The 19,739-nt window shown below is 49.1% G+C and overlaps 1 protein-coding gene across 2 annotated transcripts in view; it reads left to right on the top strand.

The window, feature by feature from the left end:
- The first annotated feature begins 7,130 nt into the window (after window positions 1-7,130).
- The window catches only part of Fgd3 (FYVE, RhoGEF and PH domain containing 3), a 46,461-nt gene continuing 33,852 nt past the window's right edge, over window positions 7,131-19,739 (top strand). The window contains exons 1-3 of one of the 2 annotated variants that reach the window (XM_038333900.1): window positions 7,150-7,190; window positions 15,039-15,092; window positions 19,319-19,470. The gene's annotated coding sequence lies outside the window, so the exon portion shown is untranslated. Of the gene's footprint in view, window positions 7,191-15,038; window positions 15,093-19,318; window positions 19,471-19,739 lie in introns of both variants that reach the window. The other variant, XM_038333898.1, reaches the window with a different exon arrangement.

The raw sequence follows: 19,739 nt of genomic DNA on the forward strand, positions 1-19,739 counted from the left end.
ATTTTGAGAAGAAACAAAAATTATTGAATGATCATCACCCCAACACAGCCACACAAGTGGTCTCCTGGAAGCTTTTGTCTTCCTGGGTCTAGGCTATCATTCAGCAGGAGTTTAGCTGTTGGACCCAGAAGCTGACAAGGGTGTTTGGGGGCTGGGAAGATAGTTCCGTCAGTAAAGTGCTTACCTTGCAAATACAAGGACCTGGGTACAACCCTCAGATCTTACATAAAAGGAGCTGGAGAGGGCTCAGTTGGTAAAGTGCCTATTGTGCGAGCTTTAGGTCCTCAGTTTACATCCCTAGTACCCGTGCACATGCCTTTAATCCCAGCACTCGGGAGGCAGAGGCAAGCAGATCTCTGTGAATTCGAGGCCAGCCTGGTCTACAAGAGCTGGTTCCAAGATAACTAAGACTGTAACGAGAGAAAAACCCTGTCTCAAAAACAAACAAACAGCCGGGCGGTGGTGGCGCACGCCTTTAATCCCAGCACTCGGGAGGCAGAGGATCTCTGTGAGTTCGAGGCCAGCCTGGTCTACAAGAGCTAGTTCCAGGACAGGCTCTAAAAAAGCTGCAGAGAAACCCTGTCTCGAAAAACCAAAAAAAAAAAAAAAAAAAAAAAAAAAAAAAAAAAGAAAGAAAGAAAAAAAAGAAAAACAAACAAACAAAAATATTCATGTACAAGTAAGTAAGGAAGGGGCTAGAGAGATGTGGTAAGAGCACCGCTGTCCTTCCAGAGGACCTGGGTTCGGTCCCCAGCACCCACACAGTGGCTCACAACCATCTGTAACTCCAGTTCCAGGAAGTCTAACCTTCTTCTGGCCTCTGAGCGCAAGGTGTGCACATAGTCACACACAGACATGCAAATAGGCAAAGCACTGAGACACAGAAATTGAGGAACGTACCTGATCTTGACTGATGGTTTCCCCACACATGTCCCCCCCCCAATTCATACCTGCATATGCATATACACTACCAACATAAGCACAACACGTACACACATTCACACCTGCATATGAATATACACATACCCACATAAACACAACACACACACACACACACACCCCTCTGGGCATGATGCACTGGCATGTAACCCCAGTGCTGAGAAGTGAAGACAGGTGGATCTTTGGGGTTCGATAGCCAGTAATCCTAGTCTAGCTGACAAATTCTAAGCCAGTAAGAGACTGTCAAAACAGAAAAAGTGATCTGGGAATAACGACACATACCTTTAAATCCAGAACTTGGGAGTAGGGTGGGGTGCATTTCTGTGAGTTCAAGGCTAGCTTGGTCTACCTAGAGCATTCCAGGACAACTGGACTACACAATGAAACTTTGTGTCAAAAAAAGAGGGGAAGGGAGAGAAAAGGTGTTCAGGACCTGAGGTTGCTCTCTGGCCTCCACATGCATACGCACACAAATGTGCCCACACATACATGAACATGCACACACACATACGTACAAAGATGCTCCCTGTCCATACCTCTTGGAAGTACTAGAAGGGTCTCCACCCTTCTGCTTTGTTGGTCTGGTGTTTATTTGTCTTTATGGAAAGATAAGACACACTTAGACTGACTTTTTGTCCAGCACTTGGATTCTAAAGGGTTCCAGGAAGGATTTGGGACTTGTGACTCTCAGTTCCCAAGAACAGATGGGAAACTGGAAAACTCCAGGCCCTCATGGCCAGAGAGACCGGTTGGGACCCAAACAAATGAAGGGCCAGTACGGGGGTTCCCTTGCTCTGAAAGGTCTCACTGTCTTTCCTTCTTCTCCAGGAACTGCCTTTGGAGCCTGCTGTATGTTCTATGTCTAGCAGCTGATTAGTAAAGGGTCATTGACTAATTAGACAACAACATTGGCTTAGCCTCGGCTGTGGGTTCTGTCCTGGCAAGTGGATCTTTCCTGTGGGGATTCCCAGAAAGTGGCATTTTCCCATACATTCCCCTGTAGACAGGTCTCTGCTCCACTGCCCTCTCCTTCAAGGTCCCTCTGAGTCCCCTCGTTTACAGGTCTTTGGCTTTTGATCTTTGCAGAGGAATCTGAGTTAGGGGCCTGGTTCCCCCTAAGTCATTGCTAGGTTTCTTAGAGACTAAGGCTTAGGGATCCTATAGACAGGATAGGGGCCCAGGAAGGGGAGTCCTTCCTCTTGGGAGCTGCCTCCTATGCAGCGAGCTGCTTGGCAGAAGAGGGAAACACCCCGATGGACATCTGAGGGGGACCTGGAGCCGATGTGGCCTTCCTCTGCAGAGACTCTGGCTGCACGAAGTTATTCAGGGTCCTTGAGGTTGAATAGCATATACAGGCCTTCGTGTCTACGGTGTTATGGTTTGAATATGAAATGTCTCTCACAAGTTCATGTGTTTGTTTCAGTTTTTGAGACTGGGTTCCCTGTAGTTCAGGCTGGCCTCAAACTCAATACGTCGTCAAGGACAACCTTGAACTGATCTTCCTTTCTGCACCTCTACAGGGATGGAACGACAGGCATGTGTCACCATGACTGGCTGGTTAGTGTTAGATTCCTACTTCATAGCTTGTGGAGTTGTTAGGGGAGGTCATAAACCTTTAGCAGGCGGGACCTCTGTGGAGGAAGTACATCAGTCACTGGGGGCATCCCTTGGATGTGTATTATCCTTGGCTTTTTCCAGTCCCACCCTCTCTGCTTCCTGATCAGTCACTATGTAAAGCATTCTATTACATTCCCACTGCCACAATGGACTGATAGATTGTGAACCTTGAAACCTTTGGCCCGGATAGGCCCTTCCTCCTTTAAGCCGTATCTGTCAGGCAATGTGTCTCAGTGATAACACGGTTAACACATCAGCAACACTGCAGGGCTGTGGGTCCATCAGGCCACTGGTCTCATGTACTCCTGGCTGAAATGATGAGAACAATTAGAACATGTGCCTTCACTTCCCGGTGTCCACTCTTCTACTTTGGGCCGGAGCTTCCCTCCTTCTGGCCTCAGGTCACCTCCTGGCTCTTTTCCTGATGAAAATATTGTACTGTGGCTCTTCTGCGGCCTAACAAATCACCCAGAATTTAGTGGCTTAAAAAATGGTAGGGGCTAGGAGATGATTCGGTGAGTGATTTAGATCCCACATACAAGCCAGTTTGGGCAGTTCTCATCTGTAACCCAGTGCTGAGGAAATGAAATAAGAGTTTGTCTGAGAGGCAGGCGGATCTCTGTGAGTTCGAGACCAGCCTGGTCTACAAGAGCTAGTTCCAGGACAGGCTCCAAAGCCACAGAGAAACCCTGTCTCGAAAAACCAAAAAAAAAAAAAAAAAAAAAAAAAAAAAAAAAAAAAAAAAAGAGTTTGTCTGGAGCTCATTGGCCAGCTAGCCCAGCTGAAAGAGTGAGGTCCAGGGTCAATGTCAATCCCTGGAGCTCACTGGCCAGCCAGTCCAGCTGAAAGAGTGCAGTCCAGGGTCAGGGTCAGACCCTGTCTTGAAAAATAATGTGAAAGGCTCAGGGATGTCCTGTATGGCGTCCCTTCGGGGGAGGCTTCCAACCGAAAGAACAAAGAACACCACACAGAGAATCGCCACATCAAATCCAGTGCTCACGATATCTAGCAGCAGGCATGGACTGGGAAAGTTGAGGTCGGCAGCCCGAGTGTTTCTGGTTAAGCTCTCTCCCCGTGACTGAGCTTCTGGTTTCTCTTCCCACCTCAGTCACGGTTACCTGTTGGAAGTGCCGTTCTCCAGGACACAGTGCTTTCACTCTTGGGCTCTTAGGCTGTCTTCTCCTCAGCACAGAGTTTTGGGGGGGCAGCTCATTCCCAAACAAGAAACCTTGAAGGACACTTGATATACACACTTGGGTCTAAGTGGGGGCCGACTTCCTCTCGAGCTTGATGAAATGAGTTTGATCTCTAGAATGGCGGAAGTGATCCCACATGGCGGAAGTGGAGAACTGACCTCTGAAACTGCCTTCTGGCCTCCACATGCACACCATGGCCCATGTGCACCCACTCAAAAACTCTCAAATTAAAATGTACTATAAAAGGTTAGGTGGAGAGAGGTAGGGAAGATACCCTACATTGACCTCTGACCTCAGCAGGTGACCACACTTACATGTATATACTCATATCTTACACACACACACACACACACACACACACACACACACACACACACAGAGTAGTGAATCTATTACCTCTGTTCAGTTGTCTGGTCAGGAATTTGGGTGTGGCCTGGCTCTGAATATAGTCAGCTGGGTGGTTGGGATACGCATCTTCCAAGGTAGCTCACTCATTCATTTAGGGCAAGTTGGTGCCGACTGTTGGCTGGGGTCTCGGTTTCTTGTGCATAAGTCTCAGAGCTGCTTGATTACCCTTCCAACATGGAGACTGAGTCTACCCTGTCCCAACGGAAACAGCAGTGCTGTGTGTGAATGACCCGATCTAGGAAGTCACCCAGCCACCTATGCAGGCTGTATTGGACACTAGTATTTATGAGTCATTCGTAGTGGGAGGGGCTATGTAAGAGTTTATCAAGATATAGTCATTTTCTGAGACACGGCTTCTCTATGTAGCTTTGGAGCCTGTCCTGAAACTAGCTCTGTAGACCAGGCTGGCCTTGAACTCACAGAAATCTGCCTGCCTCTGCCTCTCAAGGGCTGGGATTAAAACTCTGTGCCAGCACCATCCAGCTCATGGGGGTTCTTGTCACCCCAAGTCCAGGCACTGCTTCCTCCCACTCAGGGGCAAGAGGGCATCGGCCTCCCTCCATTCTGACTTTTTTTTTCCTCACATTTTTGAGGCAGAGTCTCACTGTGTGGCCCTGGCTGGCTTGGAACTGGATTTGTAGACAAGGCTGGCTGCCTCTGCCTTCTGAGTGCTGGGATTAAGGGCCAGCACCACCACACCTGGCCTTGGCTTTGCTTTTAAGCCACAGGGGTTCTTCCTCACTTTCTTCCCTCTCCTACTCTGAAGCCCTTCTCTCCAGTCTTCACACCTGGCCTGCCCTGCTGCTGCTCATCTTGACTTCCTCCAGCCGATCCTGACGGAATGGCTCCCAGGCTTGGTGAGAGTCCACGGCTGGCCTCCAGACTCAGGATGTGGCAGCAGAGGGACAACAGGTGCTGTGCTTCCTGGCCTGAGCTGGAAGCATCTGGGTGGCCCAAGGCCACCTCCTCAGGCCACATGGTCCTTCAGGGAGTAAAGCAAAGGTCTCTGGGCCTCACACTGACAGCACAGCAAGGGAGGCTCAGACAGGGACTAAGAGTCTTCAGGTACTTGTCTGGGTTAGCCCTCACTCCTCACAACACTTCTAACGTGCACAACCTCTCCATTTTATGGAAGAAGAATTTGAGGCTCTGAGACGGTCTATCAAGGACACACATCCTGGGAGCTAAGGTCTGAGCTCCTGGAGATCTGGACCATTCTAGCCTATCACTTCTGCATACAGCAGCTGTGTGCGTGCGTGTGTGTGTGTGTGTGTGTGTGTGTGTGTGTTTGTGTGTATGTCCCACACAGTGACCAACAGAGTCAGAAGGAACCTGTAAAAGTTCTGCATCACCTCAGCCTTCAACTTCTGGAAGAGGACAATGCTCACCTTGCAAACATGAGAACCTGGGTTTGACCCCCAGAGCCCACATTAAATATCTGGGTGTGGTACAAGCACTTGTAACCCCAGCTCTGGGGAGGCAGAGACAAGTAGATCCCTGAGGCTTGCTGGCCAACCAGCCTTAGCTTTTACTTTCAGTTCCGGTTTAAAAACAAATGGATGGGCAGCATCTGAAGAATGATGCCCGGGCATGTCTTCTAGCTTTCAGGTGCAAGTGCACAAGGTGCATGTACACCCATGCATGTACACCTACACCCGTGCATGTACACCGGTGCACACGGGGGCACATTCATATGCACACAAAAAGTCAGCTGAATAAAATAGGAGCTTAGAGAATCGAGGAGTTCCCAGCACCCACGGGGAAAATCTGGTGCAGTAGCAGATACCTGCAATCCCAACACTGGGGAGGCAGAGACAGAAGGCGCCCTGGGGATTGGCTGCTGGCTAGCCAATCTAGCCATGCTAATTGATCCCAGGTTGAGTTAGAGAATAAGTGCCGAAAAAATAAGGTGGAGAGCAATCGAGGAAGACACTTAGCTTTGACCTTTGGCTTTTGGCTTCCACGTGCATGTGAGCACACACACTTACACATATGTGTACCTACACACACACACATACACACACAGAACTTAGGATGAACTGATACAGTGATACACAATAGCGATCCCCACATGTGATAGATTCAAATAGTGTAAATTCAAATCAATTGGAGCCACTTGGTAAATTCAAAGCTATCCTGGACTACTTGGTGAGACTATCTCAACAACTCCCCCCCCCCAAAAAAAATTAGGATAGATTAAAAAGACATTAACAACCAGATGTGGTGGGGCACGCCTTTAATCCCATCACTTGGGAGGCATGAAGCAGGCAGATCTCTAAGTTCAAGGTTAGCCTGGTCTACAGAGTGAGTTCCAGGACAGCCAGGGCTACTCAGAAAAACTGTCTTGAAAAAAAAAACAAAACAAAACTTTTTAAAAACTAAAATGGAGGCAAGTGCCCCCATTATTTATTGACTTCCTGAGATAATGAGAGGGCCTTCTCCTTAGGGCTGACGGGCAGTACTCAGGCCTGCTGGGGCAGTCCTCACCAGCCAGTTCACCAGAGGTTCTCCAGGTCTGTTGGAGTGGCCTTGAAACAGTCTTTCAGGGGTGGGGTCTGCCTTTTCCAACCTGTAGTTATTTTGCTGTTCCAACCAAGGTTGGAAGACCAAGTGGGGTTTCTGAGTCTGTCTGACCTGGGTCACCTGTGTCCTGTGTATCGCATCCTCTTTCTGAAAACCTCAGTGATCTTAGGTCTGCTCAGAGGAGCCCACCAAGTCAGATGCAGATATAGGGGTGCAGTGGTCCTCGCCCAGCAACTGTTAAACTTGAACTCAGCCCTGGCTGCTGCTCCTGCAGAGCTAGGAGCTCATGTGACTAAGAATTACGCTTTCGAAGTCATCCCCACTACAAGCAGATCAGGCCCTTCAGAAACAGCAAAGCAGCCTCCTCTCACATTGCGTCATTGCTACGGAAATGCAAATACGCCACTGTTGTGTGACCAATATTACAAAAATTAAAAAGAGGAAGTTGGGTTTTGTTCTTGAGTGAGTTCAGCCCTGGCGGAGACATAGACTGGTCTTGGAAGAACGGTGAGTAGAGACCGGCTCCTGGGATCTTTGGTGAGCCCTAAAATGTTGTCGCTGTCGTGCGGGAGGTGGGGGTTACGTGGGGGAGGGGAGTGGGGAAACACTAGAAGCCAAACAGGAACCATTCGAGGCAGACAGATGTTTTCAAGGCAGGAAGTTGCTGGGGAGTGCTAGCGGCATCTCATTTCTTGTCATTGTCCCTCAGTGGCTCACACTGGAGAAAAGACAGTTGCTATAGGCATTGACTGGCAAGCAAGAGAAACTTCTGTCACTATAGGGACATGCTATTGGCAGATGGGGCACAGCTCAAACTTATGAGATGAGATGGTGAAGCTCAAGAGGGGCACAGATCCAAGGTTGACCCCATGCAGTGATGACCCCATTCAGAGTGTCCCAAGCCTCTCTCCTGTCCTCCAGGCTTGAGGGAAAGAAAACAGGTCTTTATCTAAGCTGAGGAGGTAGTCCCAGGTGAGTCCTTAGTGGGGGATAGGCCTTCCCACTCCAGGTGGCCTGGAATCTTCTAGAATCTACAATTTAGATATTCACAGATGCACCTGCCTAGCAGGGCACTGCTAGGAAAGAAAGCTGAGCCCATCAAGGACTCCTTGGGACCCCCAAGCTGTGCCTGGGCAGCTCTGGGCGTGGTACCTTAGGAACCTGGCAGCCCTAGGGCAGGCAGGATCACAGCAGCAGAGGTGGATCGAAAGGATTGTGATAACAGTCTGATACCGTGCCGTGCAGAAGGCACAGAGACAGAAGAGGCAGGGTGTATTTGAAAAGCCGGGCTCTGAGACCTGTGGGGAGTGTAGGGCAGGACTCACTGTCATTGTGAATGACCAGCCTGTTTCCTTTTTTCTGGGGGATCTGTGAGTACAGTAGAGGAAGAGCAGCTTTGAGGGGACAAGGAGAGGACCCTGATGGAGAAAGAAAGCCAGGAACAGGGTAATGGGCAGTTGCAGAGCCCAGAACTGCGACTTTGGGCAACTTCTCAGACTCTGCCTTGATTTCCCTGTCCGTAAAGTGGAATTTAAATCATGCCAAGCTTGCTGAGGTTTAGAGCTTATGCAGCTCTGCCTCAGTTTAGATTGGTCCTTCTGGTCCTTCTTGATACCCTGGGGGGTCATTGCTAGCCATTCGTGTGTGTGTGTGTGTGTGTGTGTGTGTGTGTGTGTGTACAGGCATATGTGTGTAAGCCAGAAGACAATCTAAGGTGTTAAGGTGTTATTCTCCAGGACCTGTCTTCCTTGTTTTTGAGACAGGGCCTCTCATTAGCCTGACTAGGCTGGCTGGTCAGTGGGTCCCAGATCAGTCTCTATACCCTCAGCACTGGGATTACCAGAGCAGGCCATTGTATTCGGCTGTTGTTTTGTTTTTAACCTGAGATCTAAGGAATCAAACTGAAGTCCCTACGCTTGCAAAGCAAGTGGTTTACTGACAGAGGTCTCTTCCCAGGCCCTGCTTCGGTGAGAGAGGGAGCAGGTACAGAGCACTCTGTCAGCTCATCCTGGCCTCCCAAGCCTGTGAATGAACTGGCCAGTCCCCACATAAATTCTCTGAGCTGAGAACTTACAGAGTGCTTGGGGGGATGGGTGGGGCCAGACCCAGCAAGGACAGGAGGAAGTGGTTTGTCTCAACTGGGCTGCTACAGGCCCAGTGAAGCCTGCTTCTGCTCCTGGGGGTAGAAGTGGAGGCTATAACTTCTGTTTCTAGAGGAATCCGTACCTCCCAATGTTCAGGGGCCCCAGAGCCACACTGGACTCTGTGTACAGAGGTCGAACACGTTATAAGATTAGCACTGAAATGAGCTGGTCTTCAGAAGAGTGAGTCTTCATGAGTGAGAGGCAGGACCTGCTGCCCTGTGGTGAAAGTCAACCACATAGACTACAACAGGACTTGGGTATCTTTTTGTTTGTTTGTTTGTTTGGCTTTTTGAGATGGGATTTCTCTGTGTAACAGTCCTAACTATCCTGGAACTAGCTCTTGCAGACCAGGCTGGCCTCTAACTCACGGGGATCCATTTGCCTCTCTTTCCCGAGTGCTGGGATTAAAGGTGTGCTCCACAACCGCCCGGTGACTTTGGGTATCTTAATGCATGTTCAGGAAGTTTCCACTGCATTGCACCTTCTTATAGGCCCTAGGTAGGCTGATCGTGATCCCCCATATACAGATAGAAAAACTGAGGCTCCTTTGTAAAGTGAGTGGGAAGGGAGTCAAAAGCAGCATTGGGCAGATGTAAAACCCAGATGATGCGGGGTTTGTGGACTGTTCTCATGGCTACAAGAAGGCTCCGAGATGGGTGTGTGGTGAACCAGGACAGAGAAAGCTCAGGGTTGGTCACGGCTATGATGGCCTGTCTCTGCCTGCCTCTGGACAAGGCGACTGACTGGGCAGGGACCAAGCTAGTCCAGGAAGGAAATGAGAGATGAGAGGGCCCTTCGTTCATTGTGGTCACTTCCCTCTGTGCGCAGGATCCCCCGTGCCCCAGATACCCAGCAGGCGAACGAGGAGTTAGACCCGACAGGTCTGTGCTAGTGGGGAGGAGTGCAATAGGGCAGATCCTATATAAAATGGAGGCAGCGCCGTGATGGGCTGAGGGCAAGCCGAGTGCAGCCCGGTGACATGCCTTGCACCCACAGTGAGGCAAACATTTGGACCATCTTGAGGTCCTTCCCACTCTCCCTTCTGGTGCTCTCAGTGCTAGGACTCAGTGCTAGGACAGCCTCTTCCGGTTAGCAGGTAGGCTCTGTGGCATCTGAGCCTCACATTTGATTTTCCTTTAAAAAGCTGACTGGTGAGACCCTGTTTCAAAAACTCCCCAATAGAGGCTGCGCCTACCGGCTGCCATCTACATTGGCACTGAACTTAGTTTACTGGTCTCAAGTCCTTTCCCCAACACCCACGCCAGTGATCCCCGCCCTGGATGGCCCTGTCTGTTAACTTCACTCTTGTTACCTTTCCCTTTCTACTGTGGCGCTGCCCATCTCTGAACCCCTAGGGATGAGGGATAATTAGATGCTTGGGTTCTGTAAAGCAGGGTGATCTGGACACTCAGGTCCTAGGAGGTGGGGTAACCTATGCTGGAAATGTAATCTGGAGTTTAAAGACCCCACCAATATTTCACAAAGAACGCACAGACAAAGTGAAATAAATTGACAAAGCAGCTTTTACTTTTGCAAAAGGGTACATTTCTGTGTGGCAAGCACATAGAGCAAGTTTTTATCCTAATGCAAGGGTCTTGTGTCTTTTCCCCACTGGCTGGGGTTCAGCCTCACCTGCTATTGGCTAGTTTAAAATCTGGTGCAAGTTTGTGAGTCTCTATGTTGTCACCTACTGCAAATAGAAGCTTCTCTGATGAGGATGGAAGGGCACGCTAATCTATGGGTCTAATAAGTCGTCAGGAGAGTGTTTAAGACAATGTCTACTTGGCAGAATAGCGGTAATAGATTCTTCCCTAAGGCCTGTGATGTCTTTCGTCACAGGTTCTTGGCCTGATAATGGTGCTAGGTATGGGCTTCCTCTTATGGAATGAGCCTTAAACCCAATCTGAAAATCATCATTCACTCCCATGGTGTTCATGCCACTACTACAATGCTGAGCCTGTCTTTCTAGGCCAGTCATTATGGTAGCTCAGGGCACAGCTGGGTATGACTGACGGTTACTTTCTTCCTCTGGTAGCAACTTCCAGCGCCATGAAAACTAGCTAGCAGGGATGAAACTTCCAGGTCAGCACCAGCTTTATTTCCTCCGTGTTTCATGACTCCAATATGTGATATCTTCAGCAATCTCGCCATCAAATTCTGTAGGGTGACCAATAACATTGGCCTGTAATGTTTGGAGGTCTATGGGGCCTCACTGGCCAACAACTCCAGAAGAGGTAACCCACTCCTAGTCCTGGGTACTTTACTTGTTAGCCTATGGTGTTTAGTAGGGGTATTACTAGTCACCCCATTAGCTCTAGTTTAACTCTCTCTCTCTCTCTCTCTCTCTCTCTCTCTGTGTGTGTGTGTGTGTGTGTGTTAAAGAAATGTGTATAATAGGCTTTCATATGACTTTTGTTGAAAGGTCTTTAGTGTTATTTATCCCTTCATGGATTCTCTCCTCTATTTTGCCCTCTTACCCCATCCCAATTTAATCCTTCCTGTTCCAGTGTACGCAGCCCTGAATGGGCCATCTCTATCACACCCCCTCCTTCCAAGGCTCTGGGATCATTGCAGAAGAGGGAGCAGAAAGATTGTCAGAGCCAAAGGCAACAGATGACTGTAAGGAAAGACTGTCTTCTGGACACAGCAGGACAGGTGCATGTATGAACTCACAATGGTTGGCACAGCACATACCAGATCTGTGCAAGCCCAGGCCGGACACAACCCCGGGATGCAGAGTGGAGGTGGACACAGAGCCTAGTGGTACAGAGTCCCACGCCTAGCAGTGGAGCTGTCGGCAATTGATAGCAGGTGGGAGGCAGAGGCTAGCTTCCTTTAAGACTGTAGCCCCTGGTAGGCCGACCATACTCCAGTGGAAGGCCACATATCCAACATACGAGCAAAACAAGCTGAGCCCAATGGTTTAAAATAAAAAGACACAAATTTGGGTGGGTAGAGAAGGGAATGGGTGTGAGAGGAGTCGGGGGAGAGGAGTGACTACATAAAACATACTGTGTGAAATTCTCAGAGAACTAATACAAAACAAGAGGGAAAAATTCAGTGCAAAGAAAACGAATGAAATGAGAAAAGGGGTCCTCTGCCCTGGCCATTAAATTTTGGGAATGGGGTAGGGCCTTTAAGTAAACAAAAGTCTTTAAAGATGAGGAGATTACAAAATAGCATTGCAAAGGTCGCATTCCCGGGGATCATTCTTGCAATAGAAAGCATTTAAGTTCCTTGTAATTATTACCCTCACTTGGGCACCCCGCTCTTAAGACGTGGGTGACCTGGGCAATGGAATGACATGGATTCTCAGGTCCTGTAGGTGGGTTAGCCTGGACTCTCAGATCCTATGAGATGGTATGACCTGATCCCATGCTCTCAGGTCCTGTAGGTGGGTTAGCCTGGACTCTCAGATCCTATGAGATGGTATGACCTGATCCCATGCTCTCAGGTCCTGTAGGTGGGTTAGCTGGACTCTCAGGGCCTATGAGATGGTATGACCTGATCCCATGCTCTCAGGTCCTGTAGGTGGGTTAGCCTGGACTCTCAGATCCTAGGAGATGATATGACCTGATCCCATGCTCTCAGGTCCTGTAGGTGGGTTAGCCTGGACTCTCAGGGCCTAGGAGATGGTATGACCTGATCCCATGTCTTGTGAAGTAGATCCCGGAAGGTGGGTGACATGGATACTCAGGTCCTGTGAGGTTACCTGGATACTCAGATCTTGTGAAGTGGGATATAGCATGGTGACTTGGGTCCTGTGAGGTGAAATGACTTGGACAGCCAGGTCCTGAGAGATAGAGCAGCCTGTATACACTCTACACAGAATACACTCAGACCCTATATTCTACCTCATGACTATCCTCCAGAGTCCTATCAGATTTGGGTCTCAGCTTTTAGCTCCTGACAGTTGGGTTTGTGATCTTGTGAGGCTGAGTCATGATCTGGACCTCCTGTCCCAGTTGTCACCTGCCTGGTGACGTGATGGGCCTCGTCAAGTAAGGTCTACTTTCTGGAGGAATACCGCCTTTTATGATCTCAATTTTAGTTTTATGTTTTCAAAATTTGCATGTAGTCAAAGGCTTTCTCTGTGCGGATGTAGACGTATTAGAAGGATTCTAAACATCCACTGGCATATTGATTCTAATCCCAGCATTCATTTGCTCACCCAAAATATCTATTGAGTCTCATGTGCCTGACCGAGGGCTGTGTGCTGAGGCTCCTTCTCTTTCACTCACATGCCAGCGAGGAGAGGATGGGGAGGACAGTGGTATGTAAGGAAGAGAAGCTCTGGGTGAGAGCAGGATGGGGGTGCTGACTGGGGGAGGGGAGCGGGATGGAGCATATGGGAGTCAGGAGTGTCTTCTTGAGGGAAAAGCCTTTTTGAGCACCAGATATGAGCGCCAGATAAAGCAAGGGCTGAGAAATCCTGTTCCCTAGTGAGGAAAAGTTTGTGCAAAAGGTTGAGGGGGCTCCTAGGAGAATATCAGAGCTAAGGGAGTCTGGGTGGAGAGAGTGTCAGAGTGACCAGTGGTGTGACAATGTCACTGTCAGCTTCAGGCTTGCTCATCTGTCTTGTTTCATTGCCTTTTGCATTGGAAATTGCCAAACATAATTCCAAACAGAATTATATAATGAGCTGAGGAGCTTGTTATGAGGGCAGCCTGAACTTACAGAAAGAATGCGATTCAGGGGACCTGCAAGATGGCTCAACAGGTAAAGGCGTTTCCTGCCAAGCCTGAAGTCTTGAGTTCTATCCTCAGGACCCTCATGGTGCAAGGACAGAACACACCACAAGCTGTCCTCGGACCTCCACGCCTGAGCTGTGGCACACTCGTGCTCTCTCTACACACCCATGCACACACAAACATGCATATGTATACATGGTAAGCAAAAAATATTGAATAAACATAGACGTAAGAAAATTAAACATGAGATGGAAAGATGGCTCAACAGGTAAAGGCACCTGTAGCTGAGTCAGTGGTGTAGCCCTGGAGCCTGCGTGAAGGAAGGAGAGAATTGACTCCACGAAGTCACCCTCTGACTGACACATGGTGACTAGGACTCTTTCACACACTCACACACACGCACACGCGCGCGCGCACACACACACACACACACAAATATGTAAGGAGACATAATAGTAATTTTATTTTGTTTTAATATTAAATGAGCCAGGCATGGCAGTGCACACCTTTAATCTCAGCATTTAAGAAGCTGAGTCAGGTAGATCTCTGTATCTCAAGGCCGGCTTGCTATTTATAGCAAGTTCCAGACAAGCAGGGAATGCATAGTAAGACCCTGTCTCAAAAAAAAAAAAAAAAAAAAAAAAAAAAAAAAAAAGAACAGAAGAAAAAACTCCCAGATTTGAGTTCCCAAACACAGCAATCCTGTGCGATAGGTAGCTCTGCCCTTGATGTCCTGGTGCCCTGATGGCCAACCTGGATGGCAACCTGTGATTGTCAATCTAGTTTCAGGCCAAAATTACTGCTGCGCTTCGTTAGCACTTAGTCTCCCTGTGTCCTTGCCATAGCTGAGTGGGCTAGAGGCCTTCACTCATTACAGGCCTAGGGTTGTTTCCCATCAGTAACCCATGAGATGGATGTGCCACACTGCCTATTAGGGCATCCGAAAGTGAACAAAATGGCTAATCTGGGTGTGGGTTGCTGTACAGTGTCCCATCTGGAATCTGTGTAGTACTGTGTTGTGTCCCTTCTGGGGAACACAGGGCTGAGGGTAGCCCTTGTTTTCTGGAAATAAGGCATGTAAATAGGACCCTGCTACATGCAACACCCTAGGGCTAACAAGGGCCACATTGCCTCAAAGATGGATGTGTTGGCTGGAGATATACCACAGAACTAAAATGACAACCTAGCATATACAAGGCCTTGGATTCTAGCTTGGGATGAGAGCAGAGGGTGTCTACACAGGCCTTCCTATGAGACCAGGTTTCTGGAGCCTCTGGGATCTTGATGCTTCTAGATACACTCCTGGATATGCAGGGGTCTAGCCTTCTCCTTCTGCTTTCCCCTTCCCCATCTCTGGGTCTGTCATCCAGGGAGGTGACTATGGCCTAGAAATGTAGCCCACAAGAAAGTCATTCCTGCATTTTCCTAGAGTTACATTCTGTAGCTGTACTAATACCAGGGCCACAATACCAGCTCGCCCTTGCTGTGCCACCACTCACTGTCCCTATCCTCAACCCTAGGTGACAGGATGTACAGCTGGACCTTGATCTTGTGGGGAGGACTGGGAAAAAAGGGTAAGTGGTATAGGGAACCAAATCTGTGTGTTGAGGCGTCAGAAACAGGGTGGTGGGTGTCCTCTGCATGGCTGAGGTCTCTGTGGGCCCCACTACTCCCGGAGCATCACTTGGCCTGGAATAAACTCAGGTGCTCTGAGATGTTGGCATCTTGATGTGAATTCTCAGAGCACCACGCCCGTCTTCGCTCTATGCACTACCATACAGTTCGTGAACTGGGCAAGGGGCTGGAGATTGATACACACAAAGACTCACAGACAGAGACACAGGTCATCCTTGATGCCAGAATGCCCCCTCTATCGTGTCCAAGGGCAGCTTATATAGGGATGCTTAACTGAGAGCCACGCCCCAGCCAAACCCACCAGAAACCACTCCCCTGCCATCAGGAACTACTGAGGGTCTAGTGCTCAGAGCAGCTGCAAGCATAACACGTTGTTTACAAGAAATTCGGGATCTGGGGTGCACAGCACCCAACATTTACCCTCTTGGTTTAAAAGAAACTGTTTCCTCTGAACATGGTGGCTTATGCCTGTAATCCCAACCCTGAGGAGGCTGAGGCAGGAAGATGCTGAGTTTGAAGTCAGCCTGAACAATAACAAGACACTGCCTCAAAGAAAAAAAAAATAGATACTGTGTTATCGTCTTTCTTCTGCACTTAGCTTACCCACATACTCCTGTTCTGTTCTGAGGTCCCATTAATCCCACCCTCAATTCCAAGGCATGAGGCACCCCATTATGCTCTCAGCAGACAGCCCCCTGTGCTCTCAGCAGATGGGGGAAGATGGGGCCACAGCAGCAGCTACTAGAGCCCTTCCTAGACTGAGAACCCACAATGAGTGCTGATCACTCCCAGGCTCCTCTGGGTTGTGTGGTGACCTTAATCTTGCTGGGTTGGGAGCTGGTTGTCCTACCTGGGCCAAGCTGGCTAGAGGCGCCCTGGGGTTTGCTCCTGGATGATATGGACTTGGTGGATTCCCACCACCACCACCACTACCACCCCACCCAAGACAGGGTTTCTCTGCCTGTCCTGGAACTGTCTATGTAGAGGAGGCTGACCTCAAACTCAGAGAGCCACCTACCTCTGCCTCCAGAGGGCTGGGTCTAAAGGCGTGCACCACCACTACCGCCACCACCACATGGACTTGGCGGGTTTTCAATGTGAAACCATTAAGTTAAGCCAAGGAGAAGCTAAGCAAGGAGCCAAAGTGGCCTACCTACAGCTATCTGTCATTATCCTTAGATTTAGGGTACGTTTTAATGTTCCTGTCTGATATTTCCAACATCCTTGTCAGTTATGAGTCAGTTTCAACTGACTGGGGTTTTGGTTTGGGTTTTTTTCCATCATGTGTCTGGTATTTGGGAGGAGAGATTTTTTTTCCCCATACAAGGTCTATGTGGCTTTGGCTAGCCTCTAACCTCCCATATATCCAAAATGACCTTGAATTTCTGACCCGCCTGCCTTCTCATCTGAGTAATTACAGGGGTGCACCACCATACAGAGTTTAGTGCACTGGGACCTGAACCCAGGGCATGCGTACTACGTAAGCCCTCTACCGATTGCGCTACGTCCCCAGCCCTGCCTGGCGTTTTTTGATTAGATGCTAGGCATTATGGTTTTTGCCTTGCTGGGTGCTAGATATTTTAGAGTTTTCTTCAAGTATAAAATTAAATTGTAAACAGTTTGGCCTTCCTGTTAAGACTTAAGTGGGAGGGCAGAGATGTGCCAGTAGAAGGTGAGTGACTTCCCCGCGCTGAGGCAAGACCCTCCTGAGTACTGGGCCTCACTTCTTGCAGATCTGCAGTTTCTGGCTGGACAATGGTCACAGGAACTTGCCCCATGGGTGTTGCAAATGCTCCCTCTGGTCCTCTGAGGGGCTGTTCTCGGTCCAGGCTTCTGAAGTTTCCTCCCACGCGTACTTGACAGTCCTGCGGCCTCTCTGCAGGTCTCTGGGTCTTTTTCTGTGACGTTCTCTTCTCTGTAGTTTGTCCTGTCAGCCCCATCAGCCTTCTTAGTCATCTAAGGGGGACATCTCACCTCTGAGAGCCCACTGTGCTCTCCTTCCTGCTCCGTGGCTCACAATGATCCTTAGGCAGTCATCTGAGACAACAAGCCATCTCACCCCACTGGTTCCCGTGTCTCAAGGCTAGTGGGGCTCTTCAGTCTGATGTGTGGTGTCTTGTGAACTCTCCTTTGTATGGTATATAGTAGCATACAGCACACCACTTTGTTTTTTATTGTTTTTTTTTTTTTTGAGACAGGATTTCTCTTCATAGCCTTGGCTGTCCCAGAATTAGCTCTGTAGACCAGGCTGGCCTTGAACTCACAGAGACCCTCCTGCTTCTGCCTTCCAAGTGCTGGGATTAAAGCCATGCGCCACCACTGCCTGGCTTCAGCACACCACTTGTAATGGGCATTTTCTTCTCCATTTGGTGTTGGCTCCACTAAAAATAAATCTGGTTTCTGAACTGGACACGACAGTCTACAGCCAGCATCCCAGCCCTTGGGAGATAGAAGCAGTAGGAGTCAAGGGTTAAAGGTCAGTCTAGCCTCGGCTACTTAGCAGGTTTAGCTGCAGTCTGAACTACATGAGACCCTATCTTAAAAACAAAGATGAGGCGGGGAGATGGCTCAATGGTAAGATGCTTGCCGTACTACACAAGAATCTGAGTTCGGGTCCACAGCACCCACATAAAAAGCTGGGCGCGGCAGCCAGTTCCTGTAATCCCAGTGCTGGGTAGACGAAGAAGAATCCCTGGGTTTGTTGGCTAGCCAGCCTAAACAAACTGAGCTTCAGGGTTAGTGAGAGGCCATGTCTAAATACGATGGACAGTGACCAAGCAGGACACTCAGCGTTGACTTCTGGCACGCACACAAACACAAACACATGTCTTGACCAGAAGCACGACTCCCCTGGAGTGGGGAAGAGACAGCCTCTACTCTGCCAGAATCGCATCCTCTGACCACGCTGAGTCTGAGCTCGATACTCACGTTCCTTACAGAGCTTTTCATTGCTGTGTCACGTGTGACTTCTGGAAATTAGCAGTTTATCTCCCGTGCTATGTCAAGAATGCAGCGAAACACGTATTTTTTTGTTTGGAAGTCTAACGTTTCTGTCCAGCGAGCCCGCAAAGAATGAAACATGAATTCTAGTTACTGTTTAACTTGCTACCGTCTTGGAGCATGCTCAACAAACTTCTTTCTGGTGGAATTTGACAGGTAAATTCACTTACAGTCCAGCTACTATAGACGTTTGGACACCTAACACGCATTGGCCTTGAGGCACTGTTACATAGTAACCTGAGTAATAAAGCTATTTCCTTTAAAGAAAAAAAAAAAAAGAATGCGACACTAGCCAATGAAAACTGTCTTCCTGAAGTGACTTTGGAGTCACTGACAGAAAAACCCACTCCAAGATAGTTTAGCCACAGGAAGGTAAGAGCACAGGAGCCTATGTGGGTGGGAGAAGCTCTGTCCAGTGGCCCATTGGCTCCCAGAGATGGGGGACGCCACTGACTCCTTGTGAGAGTCTAGAGGCAAAGCAGTCAAGTGTAACTCCAGGACAAGGACAGACATCTCTCTGTGTGCGCAAGAGTGTGTGAGGCTGCATCCATGGTTCTAACTCTGCTCTCCAGGGAAGAAGGACGCGAGGAAAGAAGCTGTGGGCCAGGGAATATCTGAGAGTGAGTGTGGGGGAGCCAGCAAGAGCATCGAGCTACCGAGTGTCCAGGGTAGGAACAGTGTGAGCACGTTGGCTGTGTGTGTCCAGTGGGGCCACCATCGGAATGTGTTATAGAGTGTGTCTAGGAGTGTGTGTGTGTGTGAGTGACCGCGTGAATAGCAGAGCTACTGCGTGTGAGTGTTTAAGATCACTACTATAAGTGGGGGGACTCTACAGTGAGTTATTAGGAGTGTATCTGGTGACAGTGTGAGCTAGGGAGAACGCGCCCAACTCTCTATAACCTGGGCGTGGCCCATGCATTCCAGCTCATCCTTGACTACAGGGTACTGCTCACCCATGGGTACTGACCCTGGCACCATCCTGGCCATCTTAGGTCACTTGTGTGGTTTAGAAGCTGACAGTGAGCCTTGTTGTGCCCTCCATCCGCCCCGAGGAAGCCTTGGGTTTGGTATGATAAGTGGGGGCCTAAGATGTCTTTCTCCAGCTCCTTCCTTTAGAACTGGGCTTTGACCCTTCCAAACGCCATTCTCTTTTGTGTTTTTACAGTATTTTCTAAACATCTCCACTTCCAATGGTCTGGGGAAGAAATTTTCTATAGACTCTTCTAGCCTCTGTTGGGCAGTCCCAAAGCCCAGGAGGAAGCAGGTGCCTGCCAGTCAATCTCTGACTGCCTCTTGGGCAACAGCATCGGGCAACAGGTAAGTGGCTGTTGTCTGCAGCCCCCTTGTTCCTTTGAAGCTGTACTTAGCCTCAAGAAGATGATTTCAGGGACGGTCTATCTCCCTCTAGTTAAGTCTCACCTTTGACCCTCCTAGAGCTGTTGATGAATTCCTTGAGTTCTGAGAATTGATACTTGACTTTGTCTCCTGTCCGGTGTACAAGTGTCACATGAACTGCCTGTAGTGCCCAGGTCATTGGCTTCGTCTCCTGAGAATGCCAGGGTTTAAAAAGCTGTGTGGACACAGCA

Source organism: Arvicola amphibius, chromosome 6 (genome assembly GCF_903992535.2).
Source record: "Arvicola amphibius chromosome 6, mArvAmp1.2, whole genome shotgun sequence".
Lineage (NCBI taxonomy): Eukaryota > Metazoa > Chordata > Mammalia > Rodentia > Cricetidae > Arvicola > Arvicola amphibius.